At 36.6% G+C, this 19,468-nt stretch overlaps 1 protein-coding gene and 1 long non-coding RNA gene across 2 annotated transcripts in view; one reads left to right on the top strand and one right to left on the bottom strand.

The window, feature by feature from the left end:
- Window positions 1-19,468, bottom strand: part of tars2 (threonyl-tRNA synthetase 2, mitochondrial) — a 601,872-nt gene that overhangs the window by 377,964 nt on the left and 204,440 nt on the right. The gene's annotated exons all lie outside the window — the stretch shown is intronic.
- Window positions 8,220-12,558, top strand: LOC141378130 (uncharacterized). The gene is made up of 3 exons (XR_012391879.1): window positions 8,220-9,785; window positions 10,039-10,773; window positions 11,780-12,558. It is a non-coding gene; the product is annotated as an uncharacterized lncRNA (long non-coding RNA).

Here is a 19,468-nt window from a genome sequence, read left to right as displayed (position 1 = left end):
TTGCTTTATTTATCATCTTAAAAGTCTATTTAGAATCTGTTTAAAATCCCTCGGTGTGAATCAGTTGAGAATATTTTAATGTTCTCTGTGAATCTATTTAGTCTATTTAGAATCATTTAGAAGGAATCTGTTTAGAATCATTTAGAATGAATCTGTTTAGAATCATATAAAATGAATCTGTTTAGAATCATTTAGAATGAATCTGTTTAGAATCATTTAGAATGAATCTGTTTAGAATCATTTAGAATGAATCTGTTTAGAATCATATAAAATGAATCTGTTTAGAATCATTTAGAATGAATCTGTTTAGAATCATTTAGAATGAATTTATTAAAAATTATTTAGTGTGTATCTATTTAGAATTATTTAGTTTCACTATTTAAAATCTATTGATGTGAATCTGTTTAGAATCATTTAATGTGAATTTGTTTAGAATCATTTAGTTTGGATCCCTAGAATCCTTTAGTGTGACTATTTAAAATCTGTTTATGTGAATCTATTTTGAATCATTTCATGTAAACTGAGTCTATTTAGAAATATTTATTGTGAATCTGTTTAGAATCATTAGCTTGGATCTATTTATAATCATTTAGTGTCAATCTATTTTGAATCATTTAATGCAAATCTGTTTAGAAACATTTAGAATGAATCTATTTAAAAACATTTAGTGTGAATCAATGTAGAATCATTTAGTGTGACTATTTAAAATATGTTGTTGTGAATCTATTTAGAATCATTTAATGTAAACTGTGAGTCTATTTAGAATCATTTATAATAAATCTATTTAGAATTATTTAGTGTGAGTCTTTAGAATCAAAAAGTGTGACTATTTAGAATCATCTAATGTAAATTGTGAGTCGATTCATTGTGAATGTTTTTATAATCATTTAGCATGAATCTGTTTAGAATTATTTGATGTGAACTGTGAATCTATTTAGAATCATTTAGTGTGATTCGATTTGGAATTTTTTTTAATGAATCTATTTAGAATCATTTGGTGTGAATCTGTTTAGAATCCTTCAGGATTGGTTTTCAATAATTTAATGTGAATCTATTTAGAAACATTTTATATGCATTTATATAACATCATTTAACGTGAATCTAATTAGAATCATTTATTATGAAACATATTTAAAGTCCTTCGATCGAATCTGTTTAGAATCATTTAATGTAAACTGTGGGTCTAATAAAGTATTGAATCTATCTAGTATCTATTTAGTATCTAGTTTCTATTTAGTATGTGAATTTATTTTGGTCATTTATTGTTAATCTAATTAGAATCATTAAATGTAAATCTATTTAGAATCATTTATTGTGAGTCTATTTAAAATCATTTAATGTAAACTGTGGGTCTATTTAGTATTGCATCTATTCAGTAATGAATCAGTTTAGTGTGAATCTATTTAGAATCAATTTATTATGAATCTATTTAGAATCAATTAATGTGAATCTATTTAGAATAATTTAATTTGAATCTATTTAGAATCATTTTGTATGAATCTATTTAGAATCATTTGGTGTGAATCTGTTTAAAATGCCTTAGGATTAATTGGTGTGAATCATTTAGTGTGAATCTATTTTGAATCTTTTAGTGTTGACTTTGCATGTTTCCCTAACTCAATAACACCAGCTGAATTATTCCCACCCTGACACTTTAACCTCAGCATTTATTTTTATTTGTGTGTGTGTGTGTGTGTGTGTGTGTGTGTGTGTGTGTGTGTGTGTGTGTGTGTGTTCTCCAAGGCTGAGGTCTGTTCAGGACTGTGTGAGGGATTTCCCAGCAGATCAACATTTGTGATCATCAATAAACCTCATCACTCATGCTCTTCTCCGTCTTCTTCATGCGTGTGGTTTCTCCTCTTACCCTGCTCTCCCTCGCTGTGGTTTCAGTTCTCCTCAGAGCTGCAAAATAAAAACATTTTCAAAGATTAAACTTGCCTGATTAAAGCGCTTGAAATGAAACAAAGCCAAATGAGTTCAGCGCTTCTGACTGCTCCTGCTGTGTTTGCGCTCCGTCCCAGAAACACAGTCCAATAATGTCACTTCTGGAGTGGATAATAAAGTCGCATCAGCAGATTTCACAGCGGCGCGACAGAAATGCAGATGATTTACACGTGCACTTTAATTGTTTTACAGTGTTTGTGCATCTGCAACACATCGCATGGGTGTTCCTGACTGATACAGGTCCTGTTCCAATCAATAAAGAAGTTAACTAACTAACTAACAGATATGTGTGGGGTCAGATTTATTTGTCTGTCTGTTTTGTGGCACGGTGGTACAGTGGGTAGGTTGCTGGTACAAGTCCCGGCTGGGTCAGTTGGTGTTTCTATGTGGAGTTTGCATGTTCTCCCCGTGTTGGCGTGGGTTTCCGCTGGGTGCTCCGGTTTCCCCCACAGTCCAAACACATGCGCTATAGGGGAACTGATCAACTACACTGCCTATATGAGTGTAGCCCTGGTCCTCCAGGTTGGGGGTTGAGCGTCGGGATAATGACCCACCTTAAAACGTAGATGTTATGAAACACCAACATGGAGCAGATAAATTTGAACTTCGATATAAACAGCCCTGGGAGTGAGTAAGTTAGTCTGTTTTGCTTCTTAAGAACTGATTCTGCAAGGTTCATCAATTGCGAAACAAGTTCAGCTCAATTCAAAAAGCAAGCAATGTGTAACGTTCAACCCAGGCTCATTCTGAAAGCGTAGTCCCGTGGACATTTCTGGAGACCGCGAAATACCTCCCGGGAGGTACATTTGGCCACATTTAATTTTTTTAAGTGAACGCTACGGGACGGTGTGACGCCATTCCCTTTCGCGCTTGCCGGCTGACCGCTTGCCTCCGTGTGGAGGGCTTTCCCGCTGCAGTCAGTTTGTTCGGTCAGCTCATCGTTTGTGTCGGCGGACTTTAGATCCAGAGAGCAGGAGTTGACAAAGGCGTCCGGGTTCGAGTCCGGGGAAGAGCGGTTCCAGAAACCAGGTTAGACAAAAACAGAATCCAAAAAATAAAGCAAACGAGTTCATAACGTGGTGAAATCTGAAAACGTGGTAAAAAAAGAAAAAAAAGAACAGACGAGGGCTTTTCTTTTTCTAGACTGCATTTCTAAATTGTTGCTCGGGTTTAGGGAAGTGAGTTTATGAAATAGAAATTCTGATTCATAACCAATCGACTAACTAACTAACTAACTAACTAACTGCCTGCCTGCCTGACTGACTAACTGATTAACCATCTGTGTGCATAAATATTCAACTAAGTAAATGACCAACTAAACATGTGTGTGATAATAACTAATCAATCAACAAACAAACCAACTAACAAACTAACAAACTATAACTACACACTACATTTGCATATGTATATAATTGACTAGTAAAAACTAGAAAAAAATGTATAATTGACAAGTAACTAACCAACCAAACTGAGTTTATGAAATAGAAATACTGATTCATAACCAACAAACCGACTAACTACCTGACTACCAGCCTGACTGACTGACTAACTAACTAACTAACCATCTGTGTGCTTAAATATTCATCTAAGTAAATAATTAACTAAAAGTGTGTGATACTAACTAATCAATCAACTAACTAACTAACTTACTAACTATTTCCATTTGTAAATAATTCACTAAGTAAATAATTGAGTTTATGAGGTAGAAATACTGATTCATACCCAGCTGACTGACCGACTAACTGACTGAATGCCAGCCAGCCTGCCAACCAACCAACCAACTAACTAACTAACTAACTAACTAACTAACTAACTAACTAACTAACTAACTAACTAACTAACTAACTAACTAACTAACTAACTAACTAACTAACTTGTTGCATAACCAACTAATTGACTAAGTGAGCGGGCGGGCGGATCAATCGGTAAAACTGGTAGGGTTCAGGGAAGGAGGAGGGTGGGTCAGCCGATTGGCCGGTCGTGCAGTCAATCAATCGGTCAGTCAGACAGCGGCCTCTGGTGGGATGACGCGAGAACAGCGCGGGCGCGAACGGCACTCACGAGAGACGTTCGAGATACGGAAAAGCGCGCACAGCGACCTCTAGCGGATAACAAAAACTGCACAAATACGTACCTCCCAGGACGTATTTCGCGGTATCCAGAAACTTCAGCTGGACTACGTTTTCAGAATGAGTCTGAGTTGGTAACGTTACAGAGCAGATGAGACGCTTGTGAAATAAAAGCAAAGCTGTTTGAGGCTGATAGTTGTATGCCGAGGTCTTGCATCGGCTGTGAATGTGAATGTTCCTGTGATCAATTAGTGGTGTAAATGCTGCACATGGCTTTTTCTCCTCTAAAGCAGAGGCTAATTTCCTCTGAAGGCTTTTGAAGACATGAGGGTTGAAGCAGTGGATTTAGCCTGCAGATGTTCCCCAGGCAATCCGATGACTAGTCAAACACGCTCGCAGCAATCCTAATCTTGCTCTGGGACATCGACTTGACATGAAAGGCTATTTTTACACATTACCCTGGTTAGAGCTCTTTCTTCTCGCTAAGCCTTGTATTGGTCTTAGCAGAGCGCCTCTGACAGCCAGCATTCATATTCAAGAGCGTTTCTCCGGGGAAGTGTTTTCAGACGGCTGATTAGATCTCTCTCTAACCCGGCGCAGGTTAAAGACGCTTGCAAACTGTCTTGTAAAACTAAAGCATCAGTCAGAAGGCTTTAGCGAGGATGTGTCTGCGAGTCTGTGTCAGATTTTAATTATTTTGTTTTCATTATGCAGCACTTTCGCCGGCAAGGTGTTCATTTCAAACGTACCAGAGAAGAGAGAAAGAGAGAGTGTGTGTGTGTGTGTGTGTAATATTTTTTTCTTCCCCTCAGGATCTTATCTTCTTTTTTCTGCTGAAGGAGTAAATGGGCAGAACACACACACAAATACATAAACAAATGCGCACACATTCACACTGAGTTTATGAAATAGAAATAATAATACATAAGTAAGTAACTAACTAACTAACTAACAGACTAACTAACCATATGTGTGCATAACTAGTTAACTAAGTAACCAACTCAACATGTTTGTGGCATTTACTTACCCTGTCCATAGGTAGCAAATTAAGTAACTAACCAATCAAATTGAGTTTATGAAATAGAAATTCTGATTCATAACCAACCAACCGACTAACTGACTGACTAACTAACTTGTTGCATAACCAACTAATTGACTAAGTAACTAACTAGCCAAACTAACTAACCAAGTAACTAACTAGCTAACTAACTGACTGACTGACTGACTGACTGACTGACTAACTAACTAACTAACTAGCTAACTAACTAATTAACTAACTAACTCACTGACTGACTGACTGACTGGCTGACTAACTGACTAACTAACTAACTAACTAACCAATTGAGTTTATAAAATACAAATACTGATTCATAATCAACCAACCGACTAACTGACTGACTAACTAACTAACTAACTTGTTGCATAACCAACTAATTGACTAAGTAACTAACCAGCCAAACTAACTAACTAACTAACTAACTAACTAACTAACTAACTAACTAACTAACTAGCTAACTGACTGACTGACTGACTAGCTAACTAACTAACTAACTAACTAACTTGTTGCATAACCAACTAATTGACTAAGTAACTAACCAGCCAAACTAACTAACCAAGTAACTAACTAACTAACTAACTAGCTAACTAACTGACTGACTGACTGACTGACTGACTGACTAACTAACTAACTACCTAACGAACTAACCAATTGAGTTTATAAAATACAAATACTGATTCATAATCAACCAACCAACTAACAAGCCTAACTAACTGAATGCCAGCCAGCCAGCCAGCCTGCCAACTAACCAACCAACTAACTAACTAACTAACTAACTAACTAACTAACTAACGAACTAACGAACTAACTAATTAATTAATTAATTAATTAATTAATTAAATTAGTTGCATAACCAACTAATTGACTAAGTAACTAACCAGTCTAACTAACTAACTAACTAACTAACTAACTAACTAACTAACTAACTAACTAGCTAACTAATTAATTAACTAACTAGTTGCATAACCAACTAATCGACTAAGTACCTAACCAGCCAAACTAACTAACTAACTAACTAACTAACTAACTAACTATATTGGATGTAAGTAATACCATTTGCACCAATATATGTATTGTGTGTGTGTGTGTGTGTGTGTGTGTGTGTGTGTGTGCGTGCATGTAGGCATTAAGAACTCAGTTATGTGAGGAGCTGCTGGTTCTTAGCTTTCATAAAGTTCTCTATGAGAGACATATTTCAGCAGTCTACGTTCTCAGCTCACAGATATCTCTGTTACATTAGTACTAGATAAGTCCATTAGAGCTCAAACTATCCTTGTGTGATTTCAGCCCACTTGGGATTCGACAGGACCAGGAGTGTCATCATATATAAATGGCATGCAATGCACAGTTTAGACCTACAGATGAATACTGTTTACATGTGAAAACAAACTTACACTGATGTAACTTAATCATCCTCGGGTGTGTTACATAAATGAAAATGACAAATTAATTCACAGGAAATCACTTTAATTTTAAATGGGAAGAACTGATCCTCTAAACATCCCAGAAAAGGGTGTGCATGCGTGCAGATATTGAAAAAGAAACCCTATCCTGCTCACAGCTCCGAATGAAGGCTGTTTTTAACATCCCATCGCATAACACACGTTCCTCTAGGTTTAAAAGGGGATTTTGTGAGCATTAATGGAGCCTTTACACATTTCCAGGGTTTCTCAGCAGCAAGTTTTAGTTGGTGAACTCGGAGCAGAGTGAATGGGAGAGTACAACACATGCATTTTTTGCTTTGCTGTTTGACCAAATAATAAAATCAAAACTCAACGATGAATGTTGACGTCCTGTGGGCTGCTTCATATAAATCAGCATCGCTTTCATTGTTGTAACACAAAATGGGATTTTTCCACTAATATCCAAGATGACCAATGTCTATAAATCTCCAAATGAACCATGTTAATATTGAACAGACTCAAACCTGACAATGATCCGTGCAAGCGACACACACTTTTATAATGCTTATCTTCACTGCAAAAGAAAGCTTTTATTATGTAGAGTTTTTGTCTTGTGTCTAACCCAAATATTTAAAGAAAATCCTAAATCAACTTCTAGACAAGCAAAATGTATTGTTTTGTTTTCAGAAATAATCAGTAAAAATAATAATAATAATCTGCCAATGGGGTAAACAAAATAATCTGAAATATTTAGTTTTGGATAAAGCTGATCATTTCACTATGGACATTGATAACAGCACATTTTTCCCTCTCTGCAGGTTAAGAGTTTGGGTGTCATCTTGGATAGCACACTCTCATTTGAAGGTCACATCAGTAATATTACCTGTACAGCATATTTCCACCTGCGTAATATCACTCATCTCCGCCTTTCTCTCACAACTAACTCAGCCATTCTCATCCACACATTAGTTACTTCAGGTCTTGACTACTGTAATGCACTTCTTTCTGTACCTCCTTCCAAACTTCTCCGTGAACTCTAACTGGTTCAGAACCATGCAGCTCGTGTCACCTCATCTCACGAGCATGTCACACCACTCCTAGCTTCACTGGCTTTCAGTAAAGTGTCGTATTGACTTTAAAATCTTACTTCTAACTTTCAAGGCACTTCATAATCTCGCTCCTCAATATCTGACTGAACTTCTCCATATCTACACCCCTTCTCGTACCCTTAGATCAGCCAACAGCTCCACCCTGGTAACACCTCACACTCGATTGAGCACAATGGGAGACAGATCCTTTAGATGTAAGGAGCCGTGATAGTCTTCACACTTTTAAATCCTGTCTAAAGACACATCTTTTTAAGCAGGCTTTTCTTTAACATTTTTTTTTATCATGTCTTTTATATTCACTATTGTGTTTTAACCCGTTTGGTCAATGATTGTTTTTAGTAATGTTAAATTTGTTTTAGCATGGCTGTTGATGCTTATTGTAAAGTGACCTTGGGTGTCTAGAAAGGCACCATTTACAAATAAAATGAATTATTATTATTTTGCTTAATTTGCTTTGTTCTTTTATTTATTATTTTTTAGGATAAATTAAATGTTAAAGTTTAAACTGAACCAGTTAAAACAAACTTTGAGAAAAACAAAAACAAATTAACTTTAACAAATTACAATATTTGGTTCATAATGTTCAGTTGAAGTGAAATTATTCACCCATCTTTCACTTTTTTTTATTTTTTTTTTTATATTCCCCAAATGATGTTTAACAGAGCAAAGAAAAGTTCACAGTATGTCTGATAATATTTTTTCTTCTGGAAAAAGTCTTATTTTTTTATTTCAGCTAGAATAAAAGCAGTTTTGAATTTTTAAAACACTATTTTAAGGTCAATATTATTAGCCCCTTTAAGCCCTTTAAGTTATTTTACAATAACTTGCCTAATTACCCTAACCTGCCTAGTTCCCCTAATTACCCTAGTGAAGCCTTTAAATGTCACTTTAAGCTGTATAGAAGTGTCTTGAAGAATATCTAGTCTAATATTATTTACTGTCATCATGACAAAGAGAAAATAAATCAGTGATTAGAGATGAGTTATTAACACTATTATGATTAGAAATGTGTTGAAGAAATCTGCTCTCTGTTAAACAGAAATTGGGGGAAAAAATAAACATGAGGGCGAATAATTCAGGGGGCTAAAAATTCTGACTTCAACTGTATATGTTTTTAGTGGATAAACGATACACATCCACCGAATTTAAAGAAAAGTCTGCCCAGTGTTTCAAGTGGTGTGGATGGACTTGTATTTCCACACTGTTTCTTTAAAAGCCTCCTGTTGTTTTCAGGAGAGAGCATAACTTCTGCGTTGGGGGTTAAGTTGACCTGTATTCATTTCCATGCAAATGACAGTATAAAAAATGCAAAAGAAATCTGGCATGAAGTGCTGGCTGTGAGCAAATTGAATGGAAGTCAATGGGGGTCAGCGAGTGTCACTTTGACCCAACACAAATGTGTACAGCCTTCCCAAAACCCATCTTTCTGACAGTACTTTACATGCGCATGCATGATCCTAAATGAGAAACATTCACCAAATCTCAATACGAAACAAATGGCTGAACTAGTGTGTTTTGCTGAAACTGACCCATGTGAGATTTATAAGATGGACGGTCGTAAATGATCAGTTGAATCTGTCTTTTAATCTTCAATGAGCAGAACTGAACAGTAACAGACTGTGTAATCTGGATTATGTAATAAATCAAGTGCATATAAACTACTTCAATTATCTGTAATGGCAGCACGGTGGCTCAGTAGTTAGTAGGATTTTCTGGGTTAGTTGGCGTTTCTGTGTGGAGTTTGCATGTTCCTCCAGTGTTGTTGTGGGTTTCCTCACAGAAAGGCGTTTCAAAGATGGCCGCCGAGTGAAATGCTTTGCCTTAAAGGGACTTTGCGGCAATCATGAGCTGTGTCTTAATTCAGAGGCTGCATCCTCCGAAGAATGTACCGGCTAGTCAAGCTAGTTTGAGCAGGTCATTTTCCAGCCTGACCAGCTGAGACTAGGCCGGAAATGGCTGGAAACCAACCAGGGAATGGTCAAACCCCTCCAAAACCAGCCTGGTTGAACAGCTAAGACCAGCCAACCTGGTTTTAACGTTTGTTTCAGCAGGATTGGTTTATTTAACCGCACATATTTCCCCCATTTAAAACTATACGAGTGACGTGTCTTTGGTAATAGTCTTTGGTTCAATACAACAGTTTATTCACACAAATGTTTTTCTCACATTAGTCACATTTAGTCCAAAACCACCTCGAGCATGTGTGGAGGAAAAAACAACGCTATGACAATCAATAGTTACAGGTTTACAACATTATTTACAATATCTTACATTTACATTTAGTCATTTAGCAGATGCTTTTATCCAAAGCGACTTACAAATGAGGACAAGGAAGCACTTTACACAACTATAAGAGCAACAATGAAGAAGTGCTGTAGGCAAGTTCAGGTCTGTAAAGTCTAAGAAGGAAAGTATTAGTAAATTATTATTATTATTATTATTTTAAGTACAGTTAGTGGTATATCCAGAGAAGCAATTGCAGATTAGGAAGTGTAGTGGAGACTACATAGTTGAGTTTTTAGTGGTTTCTTGAAGACAGCGAATGATTTTTGCCGTTCTGATGCAGTTAGGGAGTTCATTCCACCAGCTGGGCAGATTGAATGCGAGAGTTCAGGAAAGTGATTTCTTCCCTCTTTGGGATGGAACCACGAGGCGATGTTCATTCACAGAACGCAAGTTTCTGGAGGGCACATACATCTGCAGAAGTGAGAGCAGATAAGAAGGAGCAAAGCCAGAAGTCGCTTTGTAAGCAAACATCAGAGCTTTGAATATGATGTAAGCAGTAACTGGAAGCCAGTGCAAACGGATGAGCAGCGGAGTGACATGTGCTCTTTTAGGTTCATTAAAGACCACTTGTGCTGCTGCGTTCTGGAGCAGCTGAAAAGGCTTGATAGAGTTAGCTGGAAGCCCGGCTAGTAGAGAGTTGCAATAGTCCAGTCCGGAGAGAACAAGAGCTTGAACAAGGAGTTGAGCTGCATGTTCAGATAGGAAGAGTCGGACCTTTCTGATGTTATAGAGTGCGAATCTGCACGATCGAGCAGTTCTAGAAATGTGGTCAGAGAAGTTTAGTTCTCTGGTTACTACAAGGCTTTTCACCATTTTGGATGCAGTAATGGTTGCCCCATCCAACATCTTGTTTTGTGTTCGACAGGAGAACTAGTCTACTCTCTCGAGTTTGGAGAATGCAAAAGGTGAATAAATGTTCATTCATTCATTTTCTTTTCAGCTTAGTCTCTTTATTCATCTGTTGTCGCCACAGCGGAATGAACCACCAACTTATCCAGCATTTGTTTTACGCAGCAGATGCCCTTCCAGCTGCAACTCAACACTGGGATACACACTAATTTACACTCATAGGCTACAGACAATTTAGTTCATCAATTCCCCTATAGCACATGTGTTTTGGAGTGTGGAGGAAACCCACACCAACATGGGAAGAACATGCAAACTCCACACAGAAATGCCAACTGACCCAGCTGGTGCTCAAATCAGCGACCTTCTTGCTGTGAGGGGATCGTGCTACCCACTGCGCCACTGCCATTGAGTTAACAATGACAGGATTTTCATTTTCGGCCGAACTATCCCTTTAAGTTAAAAATCACCTCAAATGTAAAACATGTAAAACCTATATTTTTATTAATAAATCAAAGACTTTTAATTTGAAATTTGGCATTTACATCATTAATTGCTCCTGCAATATTTTAAAATGAGCTTTAACACAAAGTAATGGAAACCCAGCTAAAGAAACGTGTTTGGAAATGGATTAAAGGTGGTCCTCTTGCATGGCGATCCTCTGAAAATGTGCTTTTGGTTTCTCTATCTCACCACGCAAACATCTCACACCTCTATTTATTGTCCTCTGCTGGACGCCTCTCTGAATGCCTTCTTCTCTTCCTGGAGGTGAAGATTTCACAGTCGCTCTCTTTTATCAGCGTGCATCAAGTATTCATGAGGACAGACTCCCACCCAAAAAACAAAACAAAATCGTCCTGAATCAGCCTGCAGTGTGTTTGGCTTTCCTCTGAACATCTGTACGAGTGTGAATCTGATGGAGTTGGTGTTATCTGTTTGTATGGTGAAGCTCAACACACACACACACACACACACACACACACACACACACACACACAAGCACACTTCTTTGGTCTAATGGGACATGACGGCACTTCCTCCAGGCTCTTCTCTTTTCTTCTCCAGGAAATGGACGAAGCTGATTATTAACCAGAATCCAGGAGAAACTCTGATGAATTCAGCGTGTGTGCATGAAGCAGGCCGGGACGGAGACGCATATGAAATTATTTATCAAACCCCAACATTTACATTCATGCATTTGGCAGATGCTTTCATGCAAAGAGTCTTACAAAAGAGGAACAAGAGCCATTCGGCGCAGAGCAAACAATATCAATGATGCACAATGGCAGGTTTAATAGACAAGCGGATTACACAGCAAGCAGGAGAAAAGGAAACGCTGCGGGAGAGAGAAACACTGAATGAATCCTGTAGACGAATAAAGGAAAAGTTTGTTGACTTGAGAAACTCTAAACAGACGTTGTAAAGTCGATTCAGTAGCTTTATATCCACTCACCGGCCACTTTATTAGGTACACCTGTCCAGCTGCTCTTCATTTCTAATCAGCCAATCACATGGCAGCACCTCAACGCATTTAGGCATGTAGACATGGTCAAGACCAGGGGTTCTCAACTGGTTTGGCCATGGGACCCACGTTTTTACATGGTCATCAAGCCGCGACCCATTGTTTTATAAACTACAATACAATTTTAGGAATTGTACTTAATTTGTATTTATTTGTTAACATAAACAAGTAGTGACAGATACATCATAAGAAACTCACCAAGACAAATAAACGATATTATATTGCTGTCATTTAACAAAATGGATCAAGTTATAGAAATATTACAAAGTAAAAACGACAAATACTGTTAATAATAAACTGTTAATAAAACTTGTTTTCTGGTTTCTAAATGTTGTGTTAATTTAGTCAAAGTCAAGTCAAAGTCAAAGTCAGCTTTATTGTCAATTCAGCCACATGTACAAGACATACAGAGAATCGAAATTGCGTTACTCTCAGACCCAAGGTGCTTAACATTAATATAAAATATATATATATAAAAAAATAGTAGGGTTTAAGAAAAAAAGAAAATTTAGAAAATTTACAGTATATACATTGCACTTTTTTTTTTTATTTTTTTTTTATTATTATTATTTTTTTTTTATAGACCACATTTATGTGACCACATTTATTTAGAAGGTTTCATGCTGTCTAATGAGCATCTCATTACATATGACACTGAGGCTTTAAGTCTTTTTTTGTCATCAGTATATATCTATATATATATCCATACTTTACATACTTGGGGTTGTACTTGCCCTTCGACATATTTGTTGCAATAGTTAAATTCAAAAGAAGGTAATGATTCGCACTCAATTGCTTCATACTGTTTTTATTTTTACTTACTTACATTTAACGGGTGATAACAGACAGACGTTTTGGCACAAAGCCTTCCTCAGTGTGTATATATTAATTATTAATAATTAATGCAATAATTGATGAAATTTCTCATGTTAAATGGTAGCGTTGTTGCGCACGCATTTCAAAATAAAAGTCTGCTATAAGCAAAATAAGTAAAAAAAAAAATTTGACTACACATTCCACGACCCACTGAAAATGTTGACCCACTTTTGGGTCGCGACCCACCAGTTGAGAAACACTGGTCAAGAGGATCTGCTGCAGTTCAAAGTGAGCATCAGAACGGGGAAGAAAGGGGATTTAGGTGACTTTGGACTTGGCATGGTTGTTGCTGCCAGACGGGCTGCTCTGAGTATTTCAGAAACTGCTGTATAGAAAACAAAACGATACAATATGTATACTATATGATACAAATTATATATTAATTAAATATCTACAAAATGGTTTTGTATTGTTATGTGTATAATCTAAACATATATCATAATAACTATAATACACAAACATATATAACATCAAAAACAAAACAAACTTCCCATAGGAAAAAAGCAAGCGACTCCCTGTGATATAAGCGTGACACTTATCTTTGTATGGGCGCAGCATTGATGGACTCTCATTAGCATGTTTTTGGGCTTTAAGCCGGTGTGTATGATATTGTCTCAGCTGGGCCGCGGGGGCCGATCGTCAGCTCGGATGCCACTTCTGATCCCACACACACTGGGAATCCCAGCCTTTGATGTGTTTGGGGAATCTGCACAAGGAGACGCAGGGTTGGATTAAGAGCGGCCTTCATTGCCCATCACTCTTCTGCTGCTTTCCAACCCCGCAAACTCCACTTTGTTTGCTCTGTAAATAGAGTCTCTATGAGGCCAGCTCTTTGTTGGAGGTTCCAGCATGGATCTGGATGGCGTTTGCCAGCTGGGTGGGTATAATCGGGGACACGGAAACACCCCGGGCCATTGCAGAGACACTCTTCAGCTAAACTCCTCTGCTTCATTGCTGTGCTCCCAAACGACTGTAGAAACTTAGACGTAACATGTATGCATGCTCTTACAGTAGTTTTATCATGCATACTGCACTGAAAAACATGACAAACTACTGTGGCTTTCATTCAAAGTGCATGTTTTTATGGGGTTAAGCAAATCAAAAATGTTTTAGATTATTATAACCTGTAATATTGTGTGTGCATTATTACTGGCTATGTAACAATATTATTCTAATGTTTCTAGAACGTTCAGTTTTTTAAGACGATGTATTAATATTATTTTTTGGTTAAGCTATGTAACGTTATTTTTGTCCAAAATGTCGAAAATTTATCCCAAATTTCTTTAAAGGATGTATTAATGTTATTATTATTATTTTATTTTTTTTATTGACCTTTTGGCAGGTAGCAAGGTGGCTCAGTGGTTAACACTGTCGCCTCACAGCAAGAAGGTTGCTGGTTCGAGTCCCAGCTAGGTCAGTTGGCATTTCTGTGTAGATTTGCATGTTCTCCCATTGTTGGTGTGGGTTTCCTCTGGGTGCTCTGGTTTCCCCCACAGTCCAAACACATGCGCTATAGGGGAACTAAATTGGGTTCATTCCACTGTGGTGACTTCAGAAACAAAGCCAAAGAAAAATGAACGAATGAATAAATGAATGATTTTGTTGATTATAATGACCTTAACAATGTGTTCCCGAGGTCAAAAAATTAAAAATGTTATTTTATGTTTATTTATATACAATTAGGTTTAATATTAATGTGTGTTTTACAGTAGTTATATCAAGCCTACTATGCACCTTGACAGAACAAAGGTGAATTCACCTATTTTAAATATAATATAAAAGGGCGAATACACTCAGCTGACACATTTAGGTTCTGAAAACGTTTTTAAAACAATATTTTCCCAATGTTCTTATAATATTCAAAACTTCCAGATTTTTAAAATCTTATTTTTTGATTAAGTTGTGTAACTATATTTTTGTACAAAATTTAAATTTATATATGATTCATTATTGTCATTATCATGTTGCTGTTGTTTTTTTTTTTTGTTTGTTTGTTTGTTTTTATAACAACTTTATTGGCCTTATTGGTTATAATAACCTTAACAATTTTTTCCTAATGTTATAATAATGTTATTAATAATATACATATATATATATATATATATATATATATATATATATATATATATATATATATATATATATATATATATATACAATTAGATGTAACATTTATGTGCGTTTTGCTGTAGTTTTCACAGTATGTCTGATAATATTTGTTCTTCTTGAGAAAGTCTGATTTGTTTTATTTCGGCTAGAATTAAAGCAGTTTTGAATTTCTTATGAAATATTTTAGGAACAAAATTATTAGCCCCTTTAAGCTATATTTTTTTCTCGATAATAACAAACCACTGTTATACAATAACTTGCCTAATTAACCTAAGCTGCTAAGTTAACTTAATTAACCTAGTGAAGCCTTTAATTGTCACTTTAAGCTGTATAGAAGTGTCTTGAAGAAAATCTAGTCTAATATTATTTACTGTCATCATGACAAAGATAAAATAAATCAGTTATTAGAAATGAGTTATTAAAATTATTATGATTAGAAATGTGCTGAAAAAATCTGCTCTCCGTTAAACAGAAATTGTAAAAAAATAAAAAATAAACAAGTGGTCTAATAATTTAGGGGGGCTAATAATTCTGACTTCAACTGTATATATGATGCAATAATGTTATTATTATGTGCGCGTTTTTTATTTTTTTATTTTTTTATAATAACCTTATTGGCCTTATTGGTTTTAATGGCATTAACAATGTTTACCTAATGTTAAATTAATATAATAATAAAAAAAAAATAAAAAAAAAAAAATATATATATATATATATATCAGTAGAATATAGCCAGCGAACAATTGTAGGTTTTAAAAACAATCTTTTAACTTTCCCATTAGGTTACACAACAATATCGATGAAATATTCTGAGAATGTTCAAAACCTATAGGGGAATTGATGAACTAAATTGGCCGTAGTGAATGAGTGTGTATAGGTGTTTCCCGGTACTGGGTTGCAGCTGGGTTGTAGCTATGTATCATAAAATATATGAAAAATCCTTAGAATGTATTTATTTTTTATTCATGGGTAGATACGCTTAGTTAAAAATATTGAATGAAACAAGATTAAATAAAAGTCTGCACATTGATCGAACAAAACAAATCAGTGTAAACAAAATGATGATAAACCAAAATGGGTCTCAACACCGAGTGCGCACACACGTTTGACACTGCAGATCAGAGGCTGCTCTGTGTGGGTGTGGCTATATTGATGTTAAAGTGCTACTGTTAGGTTATTTTATAGATTTCAAATTTGGTTGTGGACATCCTATGACAGGATTACATAGATCAAAGCTCAGAATCCACTCTTCTCAATTCACACTTTCCTCATGATGTGCACTGCAGCGTCAGCTCTTTCTCACAGGGTCTGAGGCTGGTGCTTCAAGGTTCTGCTCCCTTTCCAAGATACAACTCTGCTCTGATTGGTCAAACGAAGATACTTTGACCATACTTTACTATGATTGGCCAGATGACTATACTCTACTCTGATTTGTCAACTGACAATGCTCTGCTCTAATTGGTCAGATGACCTTGCTCTACTATGATTGGTCAGATGACAATACTCTGTTCTGATCAGTCAAGTGATCATACTCTAATATGATTGGTCAGACAACAATACTCTATGATTGGTCATGGGAGAATTCTCTACTTTGATTTGTCGGATGAGCTTTATCTTCTACTATGATTGGTCAGATAGCGATACTCTGATTTATTTGGTCAGATGACAGTACTGTGCTCTGATTGGTCAAATTAAAATACTCTGATTGCTCAGATGACAATACTCTGCTCTAATTGGTCAGATAATTATGCTCTACCATGATTGGTCACATGACAATACTCTGCTATGATTGGTCACATGACAATACTCTGCTATGATTGGTCAGATGACAATACTCTGCTATGATTGGTCAGATGACAATTCTCTGCTATGATTGGTCAGATGACAATACTCTGCTATGATTGGTCAGATGACAATTCTCTGCTATGATTGGTCAGATGACAATACTCTGCTGTGATTGGCTGGGAAAATTCTCTACTTTGATTTGTCAGATCATGCTCTACTATGATTGGTCAGATGACATAACTTTACTATGACTGGTCAGGACAATTCCCTACCTTGATTGGTCAGATGACAATAATCTGCTCTAATTGGTCAGATGATTATGCTCTACCATGATTGGTCACATGACAATACTGTACTATGATTGATCAAATAACAATACTCTACTATGATTGGTCAGATGACAATACTCTGCTATGATTGGTCAGATGACAATACTCTACTATGATTGGTCAAATGACAATACTCTGCTATGATTGGTCAGATTACAATACTTTACTATGATTGGTCAGGAAAATTTCCCTACCTTGATAGGTCAGATGAAAATACTCTGCTCTGATTGGTCATATGACAATACTATGATTGGTCAGGATAATTCTCAACCATGATTGGTCAGATTACAATACTCTGTTATGATTGGTCAGATTACAATTCTCTGTTATGATTGGTCAGATTACAATTCTCTGTTATGATTGGTCAGATTACAATTCTCTGGTATGATTGGTCAGGTGACAAAACTTTACTATGATTGGTCGCAAAATTCTCTACTTTGATTTTTCAGATCATGCTCTACTATGATTGGTCAGATGACAATACTTTACTATGATTGGTTTGGAGAATTCTCTACCTTGATTGCTCAGATGACAAAACTCCACTATGATTGGTCGGGAATATTCTCTAGATCTCTCAGATGACAATCATCTATTATGATTGGTCAGATGACAGTACTTTGATTGGTCAGGCGAGAATACTCTATTTTGATTTGTCAGACGACCTTTATTCTCTACTCTGATTGATCAGATGACCCTACTCTGCTATATCTGGTCAGGTGAGTATGTTCTACTAGGATTGGTCAGATGACTACACTATGTTTGGTCAAATGACAATACTCTACTATGATTGGTCAGGTGAGAATACTCTACTTTGATTTGCCAGTTGACCATTTAGTAAAGCAACTAGTTACTTTTTTGGGCAGTAACTCAATATTGTAATGCATTACTTTCAATGATAACTTGAACCTAACACTATTGAACATTGTCAACTCTTGTCATTGTTGAATTGCATCTGTGTTCACATGAGATATATAAACCATAATGATGCATCAGCTTCTAAACAGCAGCACATTTCAGTGTAAACGCGGGATCATTCCTTTCCCATACTGCAGGCCCTGTGGGGATTATAAATGCATGAGTGGCCAATGAAAACAGCGCTGGACTGGCTCAGGTCTAAGTTCAAGTAAATCATTAGGGGTCAATCATCGCTATGTGGTCTTTCAAACACTAACAGGTCTCGTGGATCATTACCCTGCTAATTATACACCTGCCCTCAAGCTCTTTTCCAGCTCGCTCAATACAATCGGACGCACTGAAACAATCAATCATTTGACAGTGTCTCCGTTACGCTTGCTCAACGCTCTTCATCACCGTGATGTCACTTTTGTCCAGCTATCCTTAACTTCTGTCACCATTCAGTGATTCAGTGTGTTAAACCAGACTACTAAAATTGATGTCAGACAATTACAAGATTCATTGGATTTACTATATATATATATATATATATATATATATATATATATATATATATATATACTCACTGGTCACTTTATTAGGTACAGTTGTCCAACTACTCATTAAGGCAGATTTCTAATCAGCCAATCATATGGCAGCAACTTAATGCATTAAGGCATGTTGACATAGTCAAGACACTCCTGTCAGCTAAGAACAGGAAACTGAGGCTACAATTCACACAGACTCAGCAAAACTGGACAATAGAAGATTGGAGAAACGTTGCTGCTCTGATGAGTCTCCATTTCTGCTGTTGGACGCTCGGCTCACAATTTGGCCTCAACAACATGAAAGCATGGATCATCCTGCCTTGTATCAGCGGTTCAGGCTGGTGGTGGTGGTGTAATGGTGTGGGGGAGATTTTCTTTGGGTCTATTAGTACCAATTGAGCATCAACGCCACAGCCTACCTGAGTATTGCTGCTGACCATGTCCATCCCTTTATGAGCACAGTGTCTCCATCTTCTGATGGCTACTTCCAGCAGGATAACGCAGCATGTCATAAAGCTCAATCATCTCAGACTGCTGAACATGACGATGAGTTCACTGTACTCAAATGGCCTCCACAGTCGCCAGATCTCAATCCAATAGAGCAGCTTTGGGATGTGGTGGAACGGGAGATTGGCATCATGGATGTGCAGCCGACAAATCTGCAGCAACTGTGTGATCATGACAATATGGA

The sequence above is a fragment of the Danio rerio genome, chromosome 16, assembly GCF_049306965.1.
Source record: "Danio rerio strain Tuebingen ecotype United States chromosome 16, GRCz12tu, whole genome shotgun sequence".
NCBI classification, from domain to species: Eukaryota; Metazoa; Chordata; class Actinopteri; order Cypriniformes; family Danionidae; genus Danio; species Danio rerio.
The sequence above is the reverse complement of the archived record's forward strand: the minus strand, read 5'-3'. Positions and strand labels throughout refer to the sequence as shown.